A 23,178-nucleotide genomic window follows, 5' to 3' on the forward strand; every position below is an offset into this window, starting at 1 on the left:
GTAGACTGCCCTTCTCCCATTGAATGGTCCTGACACCCTTGTGGAGCATCAGTTTAGCATATACACAAGTTTTTTTTTCTGATGTCTCTGTTCTGTTTCAAGGATCCCTCTCTCTGTCTTGATGCCAGTACCACATTGTCTTGGTAAGTTTAGCTTTGGAAGAAGTTCTGAAATAAGTGTGAGACCTTCAACTTTGTTTTTTTTCAAGCTTATTTTTGTTATTCAGGGTTTCTGGAGATTCCATATGAAACATCGGATGGATTTTTCTGTTTCTTTGGGGAAAAGCTATTGGGATTTCACTAGGGGATAATTTGACGTGTTGACCAGTTTGTGTAGTATTGACTTTCAGTCTAGGGATTTGAGATACCTTTGCATTTATTTGTGTCTTTTATAAGCTTTTTCAGTGGTCTTTTTTTTTTTTAATATTTATTTAATTATTCGGCTGTGCCAGGTCTTAGTTGCACCACTAGGGATCTTTAGTTGCAGCATACAGGATCTTTTAGTTGCAGGAATCTTTAGCTGCGGCATGTGAACTCTTAGTTGCAGCATGTGGGGTCTAGTTCCCTGACTAGAGATCAACCCCAGGCCCCCTGCATTGGAAGTGCAGATCCTTAGCCACTGGACCACCAGGGAAGTCCTTCAGCAGTCTTTTTAATTTGCAGTGTACAAGTCTTTCCTGTCTTGTATAACATTATGTTTAAGTATTTTATTTTATTATTTGATGTTATTGTAAATGGAATTGTTTTCTCAATTTCTGTTTTGATTGTTCATTTTTAAGGTTTAGAAACTGAATTGATTTTTCCATGTTGACTTGGTGTCTTGTAAGTTTATTGCAGTCTTTCATTATTTCTAGCAGTTTCTTTTTTTACAGAATCTTCAGGGTTTTCTTTTCTTTTCTTTTTTTTCGGTATGTGGGCCTCTCACTGTTGTGGCCTCTCCCATTGCGGAGCACAGGCTCCGGACGCGCAGGCTCAGCGGCCATGGCTCACGGGCCCAGCCGCTCTGCAGCATGTGGGATCTTCCTGGACCAGGGCATGAACCCGTGTCCTCTGCATTGGCAAGCGGACTCTCAACCACTGTACCACCAGGGATGCCCTTCAGGGTTTTCTACATGTTATATAATGTCAGATAATTTTGCTTCCTCTCATTATTGGGATCCCTATTATCTCTTTTTCTGCCTCTGTGTTCTTTCTAGGACTTCAGGTATTATGTTTTTTTAGAAATATTGAGAGCAGGTATCCTCGTCTTGTTTCTGATCTTAGAGGAAAAGCTTTCATTCTTTCACCATTAAGTATGATGAGAGCTCTGAGGAGCTACTCCAGTGAAGCATGGCTTTCAGCATAGTCCTATACCTTTTCTGAGCAGAGAACGTATTCAGACATAATGAGGTTGAACCCAAGTTTGTGTGCTCAGTGAGGCCAAACAAACTGAAACTTTAGAGTTTGGAGCAGAGAAAGGTTTATTAATCAAAGAGGCACCAACCCGGAAGATGGTAGACCTAAACTTGCCTCAAATACATTTTGCGGGTTGGCCAGGGTGTAAGATTTTTGGAGAGAAAAGGAGAGAAGGGAGGGGAGTGTCTGTGATCCCAGCTTCCCTGTAAGATCTCAGCTGCAGACTTTGGGCACCACGTTGTGGCATCTTCCTGATTATTCTGTAGGTTTCTGCAAAACAAATTCCTAATCACAGTCTTCTGATCCCTTAACTTCCTTCTGGGAGAAAGCAAAAGCAATAGTTGTGACATTTTATTATTTACTTAGAACCGATGTGACGGCTTAAGAATTTTACTTCTCACTTGGTCCTCTGACTGTCATCAATTTTTTCAGTCCTCTTGGGGCCGCTGGTTGAAGCCACAGTTTGGGCTCATAGATCAAGGTATCAGTTTAAGCTATGAGTCATGGGAAAGATTATATTGAGCTTGCTTTTCCTTTCTTTCTGCATTCCCTCCTTCCCCTAATGAGTATCTGCTTGAATCTGCTCTTTGAAACTCAGGGAAGATCCAGGAGACCGAAGCCTTTTTCTACCAAGAGGAATCACGGCACTTGGAAAGGCTTTTGGTATCTAGGAGGTATCTAGGAGGGCCCTGCTGGGTTCCGTTTGTTTCAGTCCCCCGTTTTCTTTGATACTGCTCAGTCTTGAGGGGAACAGGTGTGGGAAGACAAGAAATGGAATAAAATTTTGGATAGAGAGATTAATCAAACTCAGCAGGGGAACACATATTTAGGGAGACTCACTTTTACAATCATGGCCTCCTACTCTACTGGACTGTTTATTCGGTTTCTTTGTATCTGCACATGTGTGTACAGAAGAAACTCATTCTTCTCCTTTAGATGGCCTTTTCCTGTTTTTTTTTTCTTCTGATTTTTGCTAAGAACATTCTTGTGCAATCTCCTGGAATATTATGTGTTTTTCTGGAATGTAAGTATGACAGTGGAAATTATGGAATATACAGTTGGATACATTACACAGCAAATCATATAATAGATATAATCCTGCTTTCTCCCTACAGCATCTCACTCTCTCCCTTTTTAAATCTCTCTTCTTTCTGTCCTATACTCATAGTATAATTCTCATAGTTAAAAATCGACAGTAGCATATCAATTGCTAAACCAATTCTTTTTTTTTAAGGTCAGTATCTTAGTTGCCCTCGTACAGTTATATTCACACAGGTACGCAGTCACCAGCTGTGCTCCCATGTATACATATACGCTGCCCGCCACTCAAATCCTTTCTCAGTTCTGACTTTTCCTCACATGGTATCTTGATGTCCTGGAAACACTGTCATTTGCTCCAATATTTAAGTTGTTCTCCTTGTGGTCCCCAAATCGACAGCACTCCTTCACCCATCCATCCACATTCCACATCACTCACACCGTAGAAATGATCCCTCATAATCTGTTGAACAACCTTCTCAGGACATGACCCAAGGCGCTACCTGCCGCAGTGATGACTCAGAAACCATTTCCCAGAGGGACGGCCGAATAAACTTAGTAGTTACACAGCTGACTTCTTCTTGCATCTCCCTTGACGTTTTCCTTCTAAACTTCTGGTGTTAGTTGTATTATTTGGTAATCTGTCCTGCCTGTGGGTGGTCATGCTTAAGAATGAGCGTTCTCAGTCTATAGGTCCAGATTCAAGTTATGGTTCTGTCACCCCTTTCTGTTGGTTAATGTCAGTTGTTAATGTCAGTTGGGTTAATGTACATAAACCTGTGCCTCTACTGCCCTGATTTTAAAAATCATGTTAATTTACCTCAAGCCTTTTAAAACAAATTTTTGCTGTTAGCTGGCTTAGACTATTGCATGTTTTTTCATAAATAGTGAAAAGTTACTTTTTTAGAAAAAGATACGTTAGTATTCTGTCATGTTTTCCATGATACACCTTTGTCTTCATTATATCCTGTCTGCTTTTCGTTTGCACTTTGTTCTCAGCAACGTGTCTGACCTCAGTTACTGGGTATACAAAGTGTTACTGTTCATCCTATATATTTTGGAACTACCTTTTTAATGGTACTGGATAGATAGGGAATTCTCTACTCATTGCCTGATAGAGAACTGAAGAATATTTTACATATTAATTTATACGTGTGATTTACAGATGATGGTTGTTCAGCATGTATTATGCAATACGACTAACATGTACTACTTGTTAATGTTATAAAACGCTTTTCCTTATGGGTACATAGTTTTATAGCATGATTGAGAAAAATGCATTGTTTTCTTAACAGCTGTTTTGTTGGATTCTTCACTTCCTCTATGCTGTATCTGTTTTACAATTCTAAAGAGACAGTTACTTAGATTATTCACCGGCAGAGCTAATTTTGTATTATTTACCATTACAATATACTGTCAGTTATTTAGCATTGATTTATGTATAGGAAGTAGGCAGAATATATCAGCAGTATAAAAATTTTTCTCCTCAATTATGAGCCAGCAGCATGCTTACTGTTAATGAGTATGGTCTTTGGGGTTATGGTGGAAAAATACCCTTTCTCTGAGAGCCGACATATGTTTGTCAAATGTGAGTGTTTTTGTCTTAGGAGTTTGAAACTAGACTACCCTAAAAGTAATTTGAATTATATTTTATCACTCTTTCTTTAGTTAAGCATTACATGCTTTGAGTTTATCAAACTTTTAAGATCATGTTTGGGAAGTTTCCTAACTGTGCTTGGTATAAGTATTACTTGTGGTGTAATATCATGTATTCAACATGAAATATTTATTTGTGAATTGTAGTGACAGGATACCTATAGATGTTTATGTCTTGTAGATATTTTTCCTATACATGTGATCAAGCAATTACAACCAAAAGTGAACACTGATCCAGGAGAAGTGTTCCAAACACTGATGTTGGGAAGACCTGAAAACGATGAAATCAAACATTTGCACATCAGAGAAATCCAGGAAGATATGTATGACTTTGAGTGTCGGTGCAGAGGTAATGAAAGAAATGACAAAGGAATGCCTGTAACCCATGATGGAAATCTCACTGATGAAAGAGATTGACATGGTAAAAGGGATGTAGGAATCAAACCCATTGGAAATAGGCTTGGATTAAATGTTCAAAAGAAACTGCAGATATTTAAAACTGATGCGATATCTTATGAATGTAATGAAGTTGAAAGATCTAACAACAGTAGTTCCTCATTTTCACCACTTCAAAGAATTCCTCCTCATGTCAAAACCAACGTCCCTAATACATATGAGAATGATTTTATCCATCTTTCAATACAGACACAAGATCAGAAAGCACTCAGGGAAAGACCTCACAAATGTAATGTGTGGCAAAACCTTTCTTCAGGGATCTCACCTCATTAGACATCGGATCATCCACACAAGAGAGAAATTACGTAAATGTGATGTATGTGGCAGAGTCTTTAGTCATAAGGCAAAGCTTGCGACCCATCAGAGGATTCATACTGTGGAGCAGCCTTACAAATGTAATGAGTGTGGCAAAACCTTTAATGACAGCTCATACCTCAGGAGACATCAGATCATTCATATAGGAAAAAGTGTACATAAATGTGATGTATGTGGCAAACTCTTCAGCCAAAACTCACACCTTGCTGCTCGTCGGAGGGTTCATGCTGGAGAGGAACCGTATCAGTGTGATGACTGTGGCAAGGTTTTTAGTCAGTATGGAACCCTTGCAAGTCTTCAGAGAGTTCATACTGGAGAGAAACCTTATGAATGTAATGAATGTGGTAAGGCCTTTAGTCAAAAACCATATCTTCGAGTTCATTGCCGAATACATACCGGAGAGAGACCTTTCAAATGTAATGAGTGTGGCAAGGCCTTTAGTGTAACGGGAAACCTTTTAAGACATCAGAGAGTTCATACTGGAGAGGAACCTTACAAATGTAATGAATGAGGCAAGGCCTTTAGTCGAAAATCACATCTTTGAGTTCATTGGAGAATACGTACTGGAGAGAAACCACTCAAAGTAATATGGTTTGCTAAGTCTCATTTTTGAAGATCAAAAATGTAGAACAGTGAGAATTTATGTTGAAGAGCGAACTTTCAAATGTAATGGATGTTGTAAATTTTTACATCAAGTATGCACACCTTTGGTGTTGAGAGCATTCATACAGGTCAAAATATATACACATGGAAGCTCTTTGAAATAGTGTGTCCGTATGGTTCACCCAAGAACACATATTTGGGAGAATTCTTAAAAATTTAAGGCATCTGGTGAATATTTTGAGCAATTCTTACAACAGCCCGTACACTAGAGAATGCATACTAGGAATAAATCTTTACCTCTTTGAGATGTTACATACAGCAGAACCATGACAAGTCACCCGCTGTTAAAACTTATGACATGATGTGTATATTTGAGGAAGAAGGACATGTATGGAAATGGCCCATTGTCTTCAGTGTATAAAATATTCAATTATTTGATTTTTCTCAAAAAGAATACATTACTATTTGTGCTTTTCAATCTGAAGTTTGAAGTAATAGGGGAGAACAGGGACTTCCCTAGTGGGCCAGTGGTTAAGATTCCGTGTTTCCAATGCAGCAGGTGTGGGTTTGATCCCTGCTCGGGGAACTAAGATCTCAAATGCTGCAGAATGCGGCCAAAAAAAAAAGGATGAAGTAATAGAGAAGAAGAAATATGATTCCATATTGGACTTGTTTCTTTTACTTTAACCTTTGTATTCTATTGCTTTTGGTAGAAGTCAGTCACTAAAGGGATGTTGCCTATACACTTAAATTATATATAATGGGCCATCTCTGGATACACTGCCACCCTTGTAATGAGTGTTAATGTAAAATACCTTTGCTTAGCTCCCAGGAAGCATCCTGACCAGACCCGCCTGTGAATGGCTTCAGGAAGGAAGAAATTAACATACCCCTTCCAGAGTGTCACCAGAAAGTAAACCAGTGCATCTGAGAAAAAAATGGAAAATTTTATTTGAGCCAAAATAGAGGATTGTATCCTGGGAAGAGCATCTCAGAAAGCTCTGAGAACTGTTCTGCCTGTTAGAAATCAAAGCACAGTTATATAATTTTTGTGAGACAGACAGTTATACATCAAATGACATATATATATATATATATTTTTTTTTTTTTTTGCTGTACGCGGGCCTCTCACTGTTGTGGCCTCTCCCGTTGCAGAGCACAGGCTCCGGACGCGCAGGCTCAGCGGCCATGGCTCAGGGGCCCAGCCGCTCCGTGGCATGTGGGATCCTCCCGGACCGGGGCACGAACCCGTGTCCCCTGCATCGGCAGGCGGACTCTCAACCACTGCGCCACCAGGGAAGCCCCAAGTGACATATTTTTGACAGTTCACATAATCCAGGTCTAAGCATCATTGTGGTAGGTCATGTGAACCTTTACAAGATCAAAAAGGAATGTTATCCTTTAAGGAGTTGCCTTGTTGATGCTAGGAGAATGTGTCTTTATGGTTGAGTATTTATTCCTGCTGATGTGTCAGGTTTGGTTGATGTATCAGGCAAATACACAATGCACAGTGCGGGGAGAGAGGAAGCCAAAAGGCAGAGAAGAATTTATGTAAATTTTTCTTGTCTTGCCATAAAGTATAAATTTTATTTCATGGGAGTCTGACCTGAAGCAGGACTTTACTCTCTCCCCTTTTAGTATCAAAGAAACCTGGGGCTTCCCTGGTGGCGCAGTGGTTGAGAGTCCGCCTGCCGATGCAGGGGACACGGGTTCGTGCCCCGGTCCGGGAAGATCCCACATGCCGCAGAGCCGCTGGGCCCGTGAGCCATGGCCGCTGAGCCTGTGCGTCCGGAGCCTGTGCTCCGCAACGGGAGAGGCCACAGCAGTGAGAGGCCCGCGTACGGCAAAAAAAAAAAAAAAAAAAGAAGCCTGAATTCTAACTCAGGGGAGATGATTCTTTGGGACAGTTGTTGACTATCTTCTCGGTCTGCTGGTTTTCTGAATAAAGTTGTCATTCCTTGTCCCAGCAACTAGTCTCTCGATTTATTGGCCTGCAGCGAGCAGTAAGAGCTTAGCATTGGAAACATGGTGATCTTATGCCTTCATTACAGGCCTTGATGACAGTCTCTGGGAAGGAATCAGTAAGATGAAGGGGCCAACTTCATTAGTTGTGGTTCATTTGCATCCATGTTCCCTGGAAAAACAAGGCCCCTGAATTATTAAATTCAGTAGTGTGTGAATTAGCATGAGGGAGGGCCAGAGAATAGTGTAAGACTGTGACTTGACTCATCATGATTATTATATTCAGGGTGCCCTTTCATAGATAGACCACTGTGTGCTGTAGTGCAGAATGCTTTACCAGCTGACCATGAACAACGCAGGAAGAATATCAAGTGATTGGGTTTTATTTGGTTTTGTTTTTATTTTTTAAATTTTTTGGCCTTGCCATACAGCATGGGGGATCTTAGTTCCCCAGCCAGGAATGGAACCTGTGCCCCCTCCAATGGAAGCACTGGAACCAGGAGACTTAACCACTGGATCGCCAGGGAAGTCCCTGGGCTTTTTTTTTTTTTACCTGAGAGGAGAGTGACAGGTTACTGGGGACTGTTTATCCAGTAGCAATAATGCAGGGGTAGACTTGGTCACTTTCTCCATTGAGTGGCAATAGTAGTTTTATATATCTATGTTTAAAGGAAAATTAGTCTTATTGTTGGAAATTGAAGAGAGAAATATTCTGGAGAGGAACATTTAATGAAAATATTCAGAATAGTGTGTGTATATATATGATTCACACTTAACTCTCGCCGTTACATTTTGCTGCTGTTTTATTTAGAATGTATCATTAGTCTCCTGTTTCAACTAATAAAATAATCAACTTCGTTACAACACTGGATGTATGTTATTCCTTTTTCCAACAGTTTTATTCTGTCTCTGTACTTTATAGCAGAAGCTAGCAATGCACTGTTAGTATCTCAGGGTTGAAAGCATCTATAACAATCTTTCCAATATGGGATCGAACAACATACAAGTCGGAGATTATATACTCGTAATTTGTACTTGAGTTATTCTCTCCACACTCTGTTGCAGAATATTCAAATGTCTATAATGCAAATCGTATAGCAGTGCCTTTCAGACTCTTGACTTCAATTAGTGTACAACAGTTCAACCAAGGAAATGGAAAGACCTAATTGGCTTTATTGAATGCTTCATGAATTGGGCAGCATCACACCTAGTAAATAAAGAGGTGCTCCATGGAGCTGTACAAAGTGGAAGAGCCCATGATGTTGAGCATCTTTTCAGGTGCTTTCTTTCTTTTTTTTTTTTTTAATTATTTTTGGCTGCGTTGGGTCTTTGTTGCTGCATGCGGGCTTTCTCTAGTTGTGGCGAGTGGGGGCTACTCTTTGCTGTGGTGTGCGGGCTTCTCATTGTGGTGGCTTCTCTTGCTGTGGAGCGTGGGCTCTAGGCACGTACACTTCAGTAGTTGTGGCACATGGGCTTCGTTGCTCCATGACACGTGGGATCTTCCTGGACCAGGGCTCGAACCCCTGTCCCCTACCTTGGCAGGCAGACTCTTAACCACTGTGCCACCAGGGAAGCCCTCAGGTGCTTTCTGAATGTGTGTCTATGACAGGTTTTTGGTTTGTGTTTACTGTGAAGTTTTTCTATGGATATAGAACTCTGCACTTCCTATACTGAGGTGACTCTTTTCCCTCGTTAGGGAATTTTTCAGTTATTGTTTCTTCAGATATTTTCTCAGGCCCTCTCTCTCTCTTCTCCTTCTGGATCCCCTATAATGTGAATATTGGCACACTTGCTGTGGTCCCAGAGGTCTCATAAACTGTCCTCCTTTCTTTTCATTCTTTTTTCTTTTTTCTGTTCGGGGGTGGTTTCCACTACTCTGTCTTCCAGCTCACTGACCATTCTTCTGCCTCATTTAGTCTACTGTTGATTCCTTCTAGTTTTTTTCTTTACATTTCAGTTGTTGTATTCTTCAGTTCTGTTGGATTGTTATACTTTCTAAGTCTTTGTTAAAAACTTTTCATTTCTTGCTCTGTGCATCCATTCTCCTTCTGACGTCTTTGATCACCTTTATGGTCATTACTCTGAGCTCTTCCTTTGGTAGATTGCATATCTTCATGTAACTAAGTTCTTCTGGGGTTTTATCTTCTTCCTTTATCTGAACCATAATCCTCTGTTGCCTCATTCTGTCTAAATTGCTACTTGTATTTTTAGGTATGTGGTAGGTTAGCTGAGCTTCTCATCCTTGGAGGGATGAGAAAGTGTCTCCCACTTTAGGCGACATCCTTTGTGTCCCAGCAGTACACTCCGCTCTTGTAAGCCAAGGGTCAGGGGCCAGCTGGTCCCAGGGTTGTGTCTGGCCTGTGTTTGCAGATTCTGTCTGTAGACTGCAGGACTTCAGTTTTTTTGCTTCTCACGTGTGCCCCATGGTGGGTGAGGCTGGTCTCGAGGCTTGTGCCTGCCCACTGGTGGGTGGAGCTGGGTCTTGGCCCTCTGGTGGGCAGGGCCAGGTGTAGATGCGTGTGTAGAGATGGCTGTGGGCTCAGGATTTCTTTAGGCAACCTGTCGGCTATGGTTGGGGCTGTGTCCCCACCCAGTTTCTTGTTTAGCCTGAGCAGTCCCAGCACAGGAACCTACAGGCTGTTGGATGGTGCTGGGTCTTGGTGCTGACATGTCAGCCTCCTGGAGAGCTCATGCAGATGAATACTTCCCGAGATGTCTGCCACCAGTGTTTAAGTCCCCAGTGTGAGCCACAGACGCCTCCCCAGTAGACCATGTAAGACCGGCAGATAGGTCTGGCCCATGCTTCTATCCTATTACTGCTTTTGCCTTTTGTCTCTGTATGTTGGCCTTTGAAGAGTGAGGTATTGGGCTTCCCTGGTGGCCCAGTGGTTAAGAATCCACCTGCCAATGCAAGGGACACGTGTTCAAGCCCTGGTCTGGGAAGATCCCACATGCCGTGGAGCAGCTAAGCCCGTGCACCACAACTACTTAGCCTGTGATCTAGAGCCCGTGAGCCACAACTACTGAGCCCGCCCGCCACAACTACTGAAGCCCGCGCACCTAGAGCCTGTGCTCTGCAACAAGAGAAGCCACAGCAATGAGAAGTCCGTGCACTGCAATGAAAACCCAACGCAGCCAAAAATAAATAAATAATTTTTTTTTTTTTTTAAAGTGAGGTATCTGTGAGGGAGTGAGTCGCGGGTTCCCACAGGGCTTTGTGGGAGGGGTGAAGGGTCCAGCTGAGGTCCTTTGCGGACCAGATCGGATCTGGGAAGCCAAGCTGGAAAGGTCACCTCCCTTTCCTCTCACACCCCACCTTAGTGCCACCCCCCAGCTTCCCGCAGCCCTTGGTATCCATTGGATTAACCTCCAAGGGCGTCCCAGTCCTCACCTTGCCGTCCACCTGGCCTAGGCCCTTAGTTCTCTGTTAGTGCTGCCCCTGTGAGTTAGGCCATTTCCAGGGAAAGTTTAGGTAGCTGGCTTGCTGCAGGGGCATGGGGTTGTCTTGGGTGACCTCAGAACCAAGGTCCTAGGTGAAGGTGGCCAGAATGAACCAGATCTGATTGTTGCACAGGCACTGGTACGACATAGTGCAAAAATGGAGGTGGTTCTTCCAGCCTAGGCACCCTTTCGCAGAGAATGGTGGTGTTAACAATTTCCTGTTCTTCATGCGACTGTTAACAATCAAGATGGAACATGCTGAAGCCTTTTCTCGTCCCCTGAGTCGGAATGATGTTGGTTTAATTTTCTGTTTGATGATATTTGATGCAATAACATACTTTACAATCAAATGGATGATGGATGCCATTCATCCAATCAGAAAGCAAAAGCTCTGAAACAGAAAAATTAAGCCAATTGGCGTGAAAAATGTGAAGATTTCAGAATATGAAATGGGTATTGCTGCTCGTCAACTAGACCGTCTGAACACGTATGTTACTTGGAGTGATATAGGAGGTTTAAATTATGTCATTATGGATCTGAAAGATACAGTCATCTTACCTATCAAAAAGAAACATTTGGGGCTTCCCTGGTGGCGCAGTGGTTGAGAGTCCGCCTGCCGATGCAGGGGACACAGGTTCGTGCCCCAGTCGGGGAAGATCCCACATGCCGCGGAGCGGCTGGGCCCGTGAGCCATGGCCGCTGAGCCTGCGCATCTGGAGCCTGTGCTCCGCAACGGGAGAGGCCACAACAGTGAGAGGCCCGTGTACCACCAAAAAAAAAAAAAAAGAAACATTTGTTTGAAAATTCCAAGCTTCTGCAGCCTCCAAAAGGTGTTTTTTTCTCTATGTGCCTCCATGCTGTGGTAGAACATTGATTACCAAGGCTACAGCCAAAAAAGCAGGTTGTTTTCTTAACCTTCAGCCTTCAACACTGACCGGTAAGTGGTATGGAGAATCTCAGAAACTACCTGCTGCTGTTTTCTCCCTGCCATGAAGCCACAGTCTTCCATCATCTTTATAGATGAAATTGACTCCTTTCTATGAAAACGTTCAAGTTCTGACCATGAAGCTACAGCCATGATGAAAGCTCAGTTGATGAGTCTTTGGGATGGATTGGGTACTGATCACAGGTGCCAGGTCATAGTGATGGGAGCTACGAATCATCCTCAGGATTTTGACTCAGATATAATTGGAAAAATGCCTATGAGATTTCATGTCAACCAGCCTGTTCTAAACAAACCTCAATGTGGGAGTTGGCTACCGGCGATGCATCCAAAAAGATATTACTGTGATTTATGTATCCTGACATATTTTTGAAAATAATGTGTAATCTGCTGTTTTTTAATGTTGTCCTAAAATTCTTGATTCTGTCCCATGATTTGATGGTGGTATGGAGTTCATCCATGCAAGGTGATTTTCTTTGTCCTTGTTCTGTCAATTACTGAGAGAGATGTATCAGAATCTCAAGGTGTAATTGTGGATTTGTGTATTGATCCTTTCAGTTCTATCAGTTGTTGCTTCACAAATTTTGCTGCTGTTCTTTTGTGCATGTACACTTAGGATTGTGTGGTCTTCATGGTAGATTGGCCCTTTTTTCATTATGTCATTTGCTATTACCCTTGGTAGTTTTATTTTCTTTGAACTTTATTTTATCTGCTATTAAGAAGACACTCCTCTTTCCTTTCAGTTCATGTTAACATGGTGTAACTTTTTGATTCTATTGACATTGTGAGTGAGATAAATCTTTGTTGTGTGAAGCTGTTCCCTGCATTGTAGGACGTTTACCAGCATCACTGAACTGTACACACTAGACACCAGAAGCACTACCCCAGTTGTGACACTAAAAGGTGTGTCCAGATTTTTGCAAATGTTTCCTGGGAGTAGTGTGATCTCCCGTGGATATCCTTTCAGTAACAGAAAAGATAGTAGTATGGCATTTGGTTTTCAACTTCCTTTGATGTAATATTACAATCAAGACCTGATATTATGAATGAACAAGCTGTTTTCCAAGCAAGAGGGATCTCATGAGACCATTATGAGATCCTCACTGGTGATGGAAGTTGTATTCGTATAGACATTTTTTTGTTTTCATTTCAGTTGGAACTGAGGTGAATGTATTTTGTGTGTGAACAAAGTAAAGATAACTTTCTTTTATTTATTTTTTTTATTGAAGTATAGTTGATTTACTATGTTTCAGATGTACCACAAAGTGATTCACTTATATGTATATTTTTTTCTGATTCTTTTCCATTATAGTTTATTACGAGATATTGAATATTGTTCCCTGTGCTACACAGTAGTTCCTTGTCGATTATCTATTTTATATATAGAGTGTGTATATGTTAATCTCACATTCCTAATTTATCCCTCCCCTCGTTTCCCCTTTGGTAACCGTAAGTTTGTTTCTACTGTCCCTAAGTCTGTTTCTGTTTTATAATTAAGTTCACTTGTATCATTATTTCAGACTCCACATATAAGTGATATATGATATTTGTCTTTCTCCATATGACTTACTTCACTTAGTATGAAAATCTCTAGGTCCATCCATGTTGCTGCAAATGGCATTCTCTCATTGTCTTTTATGGCTGAATAATATCACATTGTATACATGTATGTACCACATCTTCTTTATCCACTCATGTGTTGATGGACATTTAGGTTGCTTTTGTGTCTTGGCTATTGTAAGTAGAGTCGTGATGCACATTGGAGTATATATGTCTTTTTGAAGTAGAGTTTTCATTTTTCTGGATATATGCACAGGAGTGGGATTGCGGGGTCATATGGTAACTCTATTTTTAGTTTTTTAAGGAATCTCAATGTTGTTCTCCGAAGTGGGTGCACCAATTTACATTCCCACCAACAGTGTACAAGGGTTCCTGTTTCTCCACACCCTGTCCAGCATTTATTGTTTGTAGACTTTTTAATGATAGCTATTCTGACTGGTGTAAGGTGGTACCTCGTAGTTTTTATTTGCATTTCTCTAATAATTAGTGATGTTGAGCATCTTTTCATCTACCTTTTGGCCATGTGTATGTCTTCTTTGGAGAGATGTTTATTCAGGTCTTCTGCCCATTTTTTTATTGGGTTGTTTGGTTTTTTGATATTGAGCTATATAAGCCGTTGTATAATTTGGAAATTGACCCGTTGTTGGTTGTCTCATTTGCAAATATTTTCTCCCATTCTGTAGGTTATTCTTTCATTTTGTTTATGGTTTCCTTTGCTTTGCAAAAGCTTTTAAGTTTCATTAGGTCCCATTTGTTTATTTTTGCTTCTGTTTCCATTACTCTAGGAGAAGGATTCAGTATATCTTTCTATCTGTTTGTGTCATCTTTGATTTCTTTCATCAGTATCTTATAATTTTCTGAGTACAGGTCTTTTGCCTCCTTAGGTAGGTTTATTCTTAGGTATTTTATTCTTTTTAATGTGATGGTAAATGGGATTGTTTCCTTAATTTCACTTTCTGATGTTTTGGTTTTACTGTATTCAAATGCAACAGATTTCTGTATATTAATTTTGTACCCTGCAACTTTACCTTCTTCATTGGTGAGCTCTAGTAGTTTTCTGGTGGCATCTTTAGGATTTTCTATGTATAGTATTATGTCATCTGCCAACAGTGATCATTTTACTTCTTCCCAATTTGGATTCCTTTTATTTTTCTTGTCCAATTGCTGTGGCTAGGGACTTCTTTCTGATGAAGCTGTACTAATAACATATTACAGTATTATTTCCAATCATTTATCACCCTCCTGTGAGGTCATGTATGTCTGCCCTTTGATATCAAGCTTGGCCAATTGACATAGGCAACCCTTCCATCCCTTTGAGAGGATTGCTCTTCCCTCCCTATTTTATGCAAGCTTGGTCATTTGAGTTCCTTGGCCCATTTGGTGTGAATAGAATGACATGTTTTTAAGTGGTGCTGGGAAAACTGGACAGCTACATGTAAAAGAACGAAATTAGAACACCATACACAAAAATAAACTAAAAATGGAATAAAGACCTAAATGTAAGGCCAGACACTATAAAACTCTTAGAGGAAAACATAGGCAGAACACTCTATGACATAAATCACAGCAATATCCTTTTTGACCCACCTCCTAGAGAAATGGAAATAAAAACAAAAATAAACAAATGGGACCTAATGAAACTTAAAAGCTTTGCACAGCAAAGGAAACCATAAACAGGATGAGAAGACAACCTCAGAATGGGAGAAAATATTTACAAGCAAACAACTGACAAAGGATTAATCTCCAAAATATACAAGCAGCTCATGCAGCTCAATATCAAAAAAACAACCCAATCCAAAAATGGAGAAGACCTAAACAGACATTTCTCCAAAGAAGATATGCAGATTGCCAGCAAACACGTGAAAGGATGCTCAACATCACTAATCATTAGAGAAATGCAAATCAAAACTACAATGAGATATCACCTCACACCAGTCAGAATGGCCATCATCAAAAAATCTACAAACAATAAATGCTGGAGAGGGTGTGGAGACAAGGGAACCCTCTTGCACTGTTGGTAGGAATGTAAATTGATAACAGCCACTATGGAGAACAGTATGGAGGTTCCTTAAAAAACTAAAAATAAAACTACCATGTGATCCACCAATCCCACTACTGGGCATATACCCTGAGAAAACCATAATTCAAAAAGAGTCATGTACCACAATGTTCGTTGCAGTTCTATTTACAATAGCTAGGACATGGAAGCAACGTAAGTGTCCATCGACAGATGAATAGATAAAGAAGATGTGGCACATATATACAGTGGAATATTACTTAGCAATAAAATGAAGCGAAACTGAGTTATTTGTAGTGAGGTGGATGGACCTAGAGACTATCATACAGAGTGAAGTAAGTCTGAAAGAGAAAAACAAATACTGTATGCTAACACATACATATGGCATCTAAAAAAAAGAAAAAGGTTCTGAAGAACCTAAGGGCAGGACAGGAATAAAGATGCAGATGTAGAGAATGGACTTGAGGACACGGAGAGGGGAAAGGGTAAGCTGGGATGAAGTGAGAGAGTGGCAATGACATATATACACTACCAAAGGTAAAATAGATAGCTAGTGGGAAGCAGCTACATAGCACAGGGAGATCAGCTCGGTGCTTTGTGACCACCTAGAGGGGTGGGATAGGGAGGGTGGGAGGGAGATGCAAGAGGGAGGGGACATGGGGATATATGTATATGTATAGCTGATTCACTTTGTTATACAGCAGAAACTAACATACCATTGTAAAGCAATTTTACTCCAATTAAGATATTAAAAAAAAGAAGAATGGCATGTTTACATGGACGCTTTCAAAGTCTTTGTTCTGTATAGCCTTGTTTCCTCTCTACTGCAAGAATGTTCTTGGGTAGACTGAAATTTTACCCTTAATGACAATTGAATTATAGAAATAAGCAAGAGGTGATAATAATGATAGAGGTCATATGAGGAAGCAATACATATTTGTTGTTATAATCCAGTGAGAATTCAGGAATATTTGTCACCACAGCAAAACTTTTAGAAAGCTGACTGGTACACTTTCAATGACCTTTTGTTTTTTCATCCCCACCTTCACCTCCCAGAGTCAAGGTTACAGGTAAGAATGTATTATCTCCAGGAATTGTTTCACCTTTGACATCTTGATGTCAAGAATTCTTTTCCTAAATAATTACCCTTATTACTTCCAATTTCTGTTTTCTCTTCCCATTAGAATAGCCATTCATTTTCATTTTATCTAGAAATATGTTACTTTTTGTAGTCCAACTACCCTCAGTGGCCTCTGTGTTCTCAGTTATAACATTTTGAAGTGGTGTATCATAATCAAATGTTTGTAAATTACTTCAAGCCTTACCCTTTTACCTGGTCCTGCCTTCCCCCGCCTATGTGAGCCTCAGAACTGGATGAACTGAGTTATGGATGTAAGTCCCATGCCAAGCAGGAAGTTCACATTAATAACTAAAATAACCAAAACCCAAGCAAACAAACAAAGAAAGAAAAAAGAAAGAGCCCTTAGGTTTTCAGATGTTTTAATAAATTGCTATCCATTTTCAAGTTTTTAATTTCTCCTGAAGTACTGGTCAGTTGTAAATTTCATATGTTCTGTTCTCATTTTCATTCAGTTGAGAATACATGCTAATTGCCTTTGTAATTTCTTCCTTGTTCCAACCTTGTTCATTAGTAGGTCTTTATTTTCCATATATTTGTGGTCATTATTTTCCATTATACTTTTTCCAGATATTTTTTGTTTATTGATTTCTGGTTTTTCCATTGTGGTCATAGAAATATTTTGTATAACTTGAATTCTTATAATTTATCAAGACTTGTTTGATGGCCAAAAATATGGTTTGTCTTGGTAAAGTACTTGGAAGATCTTGAAAAGTTATCTCATTATGTTGGGTGTTCTTACAAAGGAAAAACTTGATTTTCTTCCTCCTGTGGAGGGAAAAATCCATTTCTTCCTACTGTGTGTTTCTTTCCTCTGTGTCTCCTATGTCTCACACCACAACACCCTCACATAGAACACTTCTGACACTTTTGGTCACTGATGTGTGAGGAGTTTTCTGCACAACAAGCAATTCCTGGGACACCAGCTGTGTATCCTACAATTCAGCTCAATTCTGACACCGCGTGTACTGAGATCGCATGAGATCCTACAGATCTCACAGGACTGCCATCTCTTTCAGCACACTTCAGGTGGCAGCACAAATGTACGTTATCACCTGTGCTTCTGACCAATAGGCTGTAAGATCATAAGTTTCAACAACCCCCCCGTCACCCTCTGTAAGCCAGGAGTAAAGAATCTGCACTTGGAAGTTATGTATTCATTTGCAAGAATGCCTGGTAAATTCTGGAAAAAACGTACTGGAGGAAATATGTTCAGACTTATTATAATGCATTGAAGCTAAATGAGTGAGTCACTGACTTCAAAATCTCAGTGGTCGGGAGTGGAATGGAAAGTTCAGAAAGAGACCTTAGGGCTAGAAGGTATTTTATTCCATCATTGGTCTTCACCTGTGAAATCAACCTAAATCTCTGACACGTGGGTGTTCTTTAAATGACTTTCGTTACCTCCATCCCTCAGAGGTTATCTTTTCACTCTGTTGATGGTATCATTTGGCACACCAAATTTCTGCGTTTGATGCAGGTAAGGTTCCAGCTTCCTTCTTCTGCTGGTAGATATCTAGTTTGCCAGCACCATTTGTTAGTGAGACTGTCCTTTCCTCTTTGTGTAGTCTTGGTACCCTTGTCAAAACACTTTACGTACTGGAAAGGATTATTTTGCGGCATTCTGTTCTGTTCCATTGGTTTATTATATAGCACAGGGAACAATATTCAATATCCTTAATAACCATAATGGAAAAGAATATGAAAAGAATATATGTATTGTATGTATAAGTGATTCACTTTGCTATACAACAGAAATTAGCAGAATATTGTAAATCAAGTATACTTCAACCAAATAAATTTTGTAAAAACACAGAAAAAAAAGAATATATTCCCGTTAGTCATGATGGTCTTTTAAATGTGTTGATTTTTTAAAAATATTTATTTATTTGTTTTTGGCTATTATTATTTTTGGCTGCATTGGGTCTTTGTTGCTGCTCACGGACTTTCTCTGGTTGTGGTGAGCAGGGGCTACTCTTCTTTGCAGTGCGTGGGCTTCTCATTGCAGTGGCTTCTCTTGTTGCTGAGCATGGGCTCTAGGTGCATGGACTTCAGTAGTTGTGGCACGTGGGCTTTGTAGTTGTGGCTCGGGTGCTCTGGAGCACAGGCTCAATAGCTGTGGCGCATGGGCTTAGTTGCTCCACAGCATGTGGGATCTTCCTGGACCAGGGATCAAACCATGTCTCCACTGGCAGGCAGATTCTTAACCATTGCACCACTAGGGAAGTCCTTGGAAGGTTGGTCTTAATTGTTTATAAATGTTGGGTTGAATTTTGCAGTGAAGCTATCTTGCTTTCCTTTGCTGAATGGTTTTTGAATACTGGTTCAATCTCCTTAAAAGTTATAGGCTTGTTCAGATTTTTAATTTCTTTATAATTCTGTCTTGGTAGGTTGTGTTCTGTATGGATTTATCCATATCTTCTAGGTTATCTGATATTTAGGCATAGAATTGTCTAAATATTTTCTTCTAAATTTAAAAAAAAATTTCTGAAGAATCAGTTGTAATCAGCTATAATATCCCTTCTTTGATTTCTGATTCAGTCATTTGAGTCTTCCCTTTGTTGTTAATCTGGATAAGGATTTGTCAGTTTTGTTATCCTTTTCAAATAACGATGTTGTACTGTTGTCATGTTCTCTGGTTTTATTCTACATTTCATTTGTCTCTGATCCTTTTTCCTACCTTCTGCTAGCTTAAGCATATTTTGTTCTTCTAAGATCTTTTTATTTTGCTTTTTTTTTAAAAGGAATTTTTTAGTCACCATATACGTTCACAAGGTAATTCATCGCAGTTGTGGCAGAGAGTAAGTATTTTAAAGAATAATGGGGACTTCCCTGGCGGTCCAGTGGTTAAGACTTTGCCTTCCGGTGAAGGGGCTTGCAGATTCGATGGAGAGCTATGATCCCACATGCCTTGGGGCCAAAAAACCAAAACATAAAACGAAGCAGTATTGTAACAAATTGAATAAAGACTTTAAAAATGGTCCACATTAAAAAAAAAACTTTAAAAAATGAATAATGCAGTTCTCATCAAAGAAAAGTTTTTTCTCCTATTTTGATTTCTCTTCATTTTATCTATATGAGATGATGCATGATAATTAAACTTACTGTGAGTTATATTATACACCAGGACAGTCTGCTCATTTTACCTGAAAATACTTTAAGTATGCTAATTTCCCTATGTAAACATCATCCTATTTCAATGGATTCCCATGTCTCTCTGGTTGAAATGTTTCACATGTAGGGATGTGATAAAGCATAGTTTATAGTAGATGTTATCTAACAGATACTGCCTTAAAAATATTGGGGGTCCAAATGAAGTTACTGTATATTTGGTAATCTAGTTTTACTCTCTTTGGGGTTCAAATTAAAGAGAATATACCTCCCTAGTAAATGCTGTTAGAAATATTGCAACTTAATTATTCTTTAAATGGAAATAAATCCCAGTGTCTTCTGAAGACTGTTATTTTTCAGGCTTTGTTACCCACCCTTGACAAAACTTTAAGAAATAGAAAATAAAAAACTAAAATATATTTGGAAATAAAAAGTGAAAAATTCTAATTATGTTCATAATGAACATATAATCAATTTGAAATTACATTGTGTTATTATGTATTTAAGTAGAATTTCATTAAAAGTTTTGGGGAAAGATACTTAAAAGTAATTCTCCCAAGTGTGGAATACAGTAAGTTTTTTAAACAATAATGCAGTTCTCATCAAAAGAAAAAAAAAGTTTTTTCTTCTAGTTTGCTTTCTCTTTTTATGTTATCTGTATGAAATTCTGGATGCTAACTATACTTATTGTGATAATCATTTCACAGTATATGTCAGTCAGTTACTTATGCTTTACAGCTTAAACTTATACTGTGATGTTTGTCACTGTATAAAGTGTTGCTTATACAACTCTATGTCACTGTTTACAGAATTGGTTTTAGAAAGGCAAATAATTAAAACACATTGGATAAAAGAAAGAATAATGCAGTTTATAACAATTTTAAAAAAATGTATTGCTGTTTTTAAGGCAATTTTTAGTGACCTAAATGATCACATGTCTTAGTCTTCCATCTCAGACCTCCAGGTACTGTCCCTGAGTTTGTGGAACTCAGCACCATGTTGAGTTTGCCCTTCTGCGTGAATGGGGAATAGAGAAAAAAAGCAGTTTTGTAGGGTGTCAGTATGAAATAGCCCATTTCTACCCAGGGGGAGTTTTGTATTTGTTATTTGTAATACAGAGAGTAGTCCCATTTTTATTTCTTAAAGCTGCTTAAATTAATTCCAATTTAGGAAGTGTTCCTGGATCCAACTAATGGCCCACGTCAACCCCTCCCTCTCCGCTCCTAGAGACCCAAGTTCCCAGACCAGTGAATTGCTTCAGCCTCACTAGCAGGACGTCAGAACAACTTGCTGTGAGAAATAGGTTTTTATTAAACCCTTTTAGTCTTAAGAGGAAATATCTTGGCTTCCAACATAACTGGCCCACACGTGAAAACTGTTACAGCCAGTAACTTAAAGGAATGTAGTCAAGGTAACAGGCGCACCAACCCCGCCCTGCTCCCTGCACCTCCCTCCTGCGCTCAGTGCGCAGACCTGGGCGCTTTCCTCGCCCCGCCCCTCGCCGCTGGCGCTCCGCCTAGGCCCCGCCCCGGAAGCCCTCCCTCGAACGCCAGGCGCCCTTTCCTCAGGACGCGGAGAGCGGAGGGTGCTGAGCCAAGGTCGCAGAGCGGAGCGTAAGTTTCTTTCCAGTGTAAATTTGTGCAGCCCCCCCTCCCCCCCCCCCGCCGACCACCGTCACCCACCGCCGCACCCGTCCCAGAGTAAATCCAGACGTGGCAGTTGCAGGTCGGGTATCTTTTCGTTTGGGTTTTAATTTTTTCTGAGGCTGGTCCGTTCCCTTGGCTTTTTCAGCCTTCGGTCCACGTAGACACCGTCTTTGGCGACATTTTCCTGTTTAAAACTCTTTAGTACCTCCGCCCTCCCCCTGTAAAGTCCTCTTCCGCAAGGTGGGTTCGCGCCCCGCAGCCTCGCCCTCTCGGCCCCTGGAGGGCTGCGCCGGCCGCCGCGCTCCCGGACAGGCCGCGTCCTTCCCGCGGTCCTGGGGTTCTGCAGAGCCCCGCCCCTCTCCTGAGACCCCCTCCCTCCCTCCCCGCGCCTCTGTCCTCGCCTCCTCCTAAGGCCGGTCCTTCTGCTTCTCTGGCCTCCCCTTCCTGGTCAGCCCTTCCCCTCACCCCGCGTTGGGGGAGGTGACCTAGTCCAGCCTTGTGACTCCTAGTGGTGTTCCGTGTCGTATTCAGCTCTATTGAAAAATGTGCTTTTCCAGTCCGCGGGCATCTCATTCAGTCTCCAGCCCCTTAAATGGGCGAGGGGCATCAGGAGAAGCAGAGACTGAGCGACTGAGAGAGAAAGATTAAAACTGCGAAGGAGAAAAGCATGAGAGAGAACCGATGGGAACGTAGAGGGTGGCTGAGGAACTTGCAAAGAGGTAGTAAAATGAAAGAGATTAAGCCTTGAAAGTAGCAGGTGAATAAAATAGAGAAGTAAATGAAAAAGCCAGATCTCCAGGGATTGGAAAACAACAAGGGAGAGCTGCCCTGGAGGAGGGGGCGGCGAACGGTGGTGAGGTACGTCAGACGTGGAGAGGATAAAACGTGGAACCATGGACTTCAGTGCATCATGGTGCTGGCAGAGAAAGAAGCCAAAGGGTGACAAGAGCAGAGGAAGAAAGAAGAGCAGGAAGGAAGCACAGCCACCTGGGGTTCCAGAGAGTGGGGAGGAAGGGAGAGTAACAGGGAGAGAAGGAGTGTAACCCGGAGGGCAGAGATGAGGCAAACAAGAGGCAGAAATACCTGCAGATTTTTGACAGAATCAGAAAGGTTGGAGAGAAAGAGCATCTCGAAGGGGAATAAGTTGCAGAGTGGGGCAGGACAGGTGTGAGGGAAGAAATAAGAGGGGAGAAACAGCAGGAGTGTAGAGGGGAATAAAAAGAGACACACAGACCAAGATGAAATAGGGAGACAGGTGAACAGAATGAGATGGAAACACCTAGTAAAAGTAGAGAGGGTAAACTGGATCCAGGTGGATGGTGAGTTGATTGGATATAGATGATTAAGTTGTGATGATATTGATTCGTGTCTTTAGAATCTAATACATTTAAAATTTCTTTAAATTATACAGATGAGGATGAGAATTGCAAAACTCCTGTCAATAAGGCTTGTGCCTTTTGTTATTATTTGTATCAGAAGATAACTTCCATTTGCAAACCCTGCTGAGCCAGCAGGCAGTGACTTGATTCACTCAGTTGTCACCCCCGTACCTTTTCCTGACATGGGGTAGAAGTCAGGGGAGAGGAGAAGAGGGGCAAGAAATGACTGACTCTGTCATTATGTGGTGGTGGCTTTTTAAGGCAACATTGTTTTTTTTAATGGATTTACATTTTTCTTTTTCTTTACATATGGTTCTTTTTGTAGCTTGGAATAAATCTTAGTTCATTCAATTTCTTCTTTCCTATAAATCATTTTTAATTTATGAAATAAGCTTTTTTAGTCTCCAGTATTCTAGTCATGTCATTCTTTTCCAAATGTGATATACCCTCGGTTTTTATTTTAAAACTTTGATACCAGATTTTTAGATTAAAAATAATACACACATTATTTCTTTTTCA

At 40.6% G+C, this 23,178-nt stretch overlaps 2 pseudogenes; both read left to right on the plus strand.

Annotated features, from left to right (window-relative positions):
- Positions 1 to 1,058: 1,058 nt before the first annotated feature.
- LOC137214854 (zinc finger protein 83-like) lies at positions 1,059 to 6,536 on the plus strand (annotated as a pseudogene).
- A 4,571-nt stretch (positions 6,537 to 11,107) lies between these two features.
- LOC137215475 (outer mitochondrial transmembrane helix translocase pseudogene) lies at positions 11,108 to 12,181 on the plus strand (annotated as a pseudogene).
- The last annotated feature ends 10,997 nt before the right edge of the window (positions 12,182 to 23,178 follow it).

The sequence above is a fragment of the Pseudorca crassidens genome, chromosome 20, assembly GCF_039906515.1.
Source record: "Pseudorca crassidens isolate mPseCra1 chromosome 20, mPseCra1.hap1, whole genome shotgun sequence".
Lineage (NCBI taxonomy): Eukaryota > Metazoa > Chordata > Mammalia > Artiodactyla > Delphinidae > Pseudorca > Pseudorca crassidens.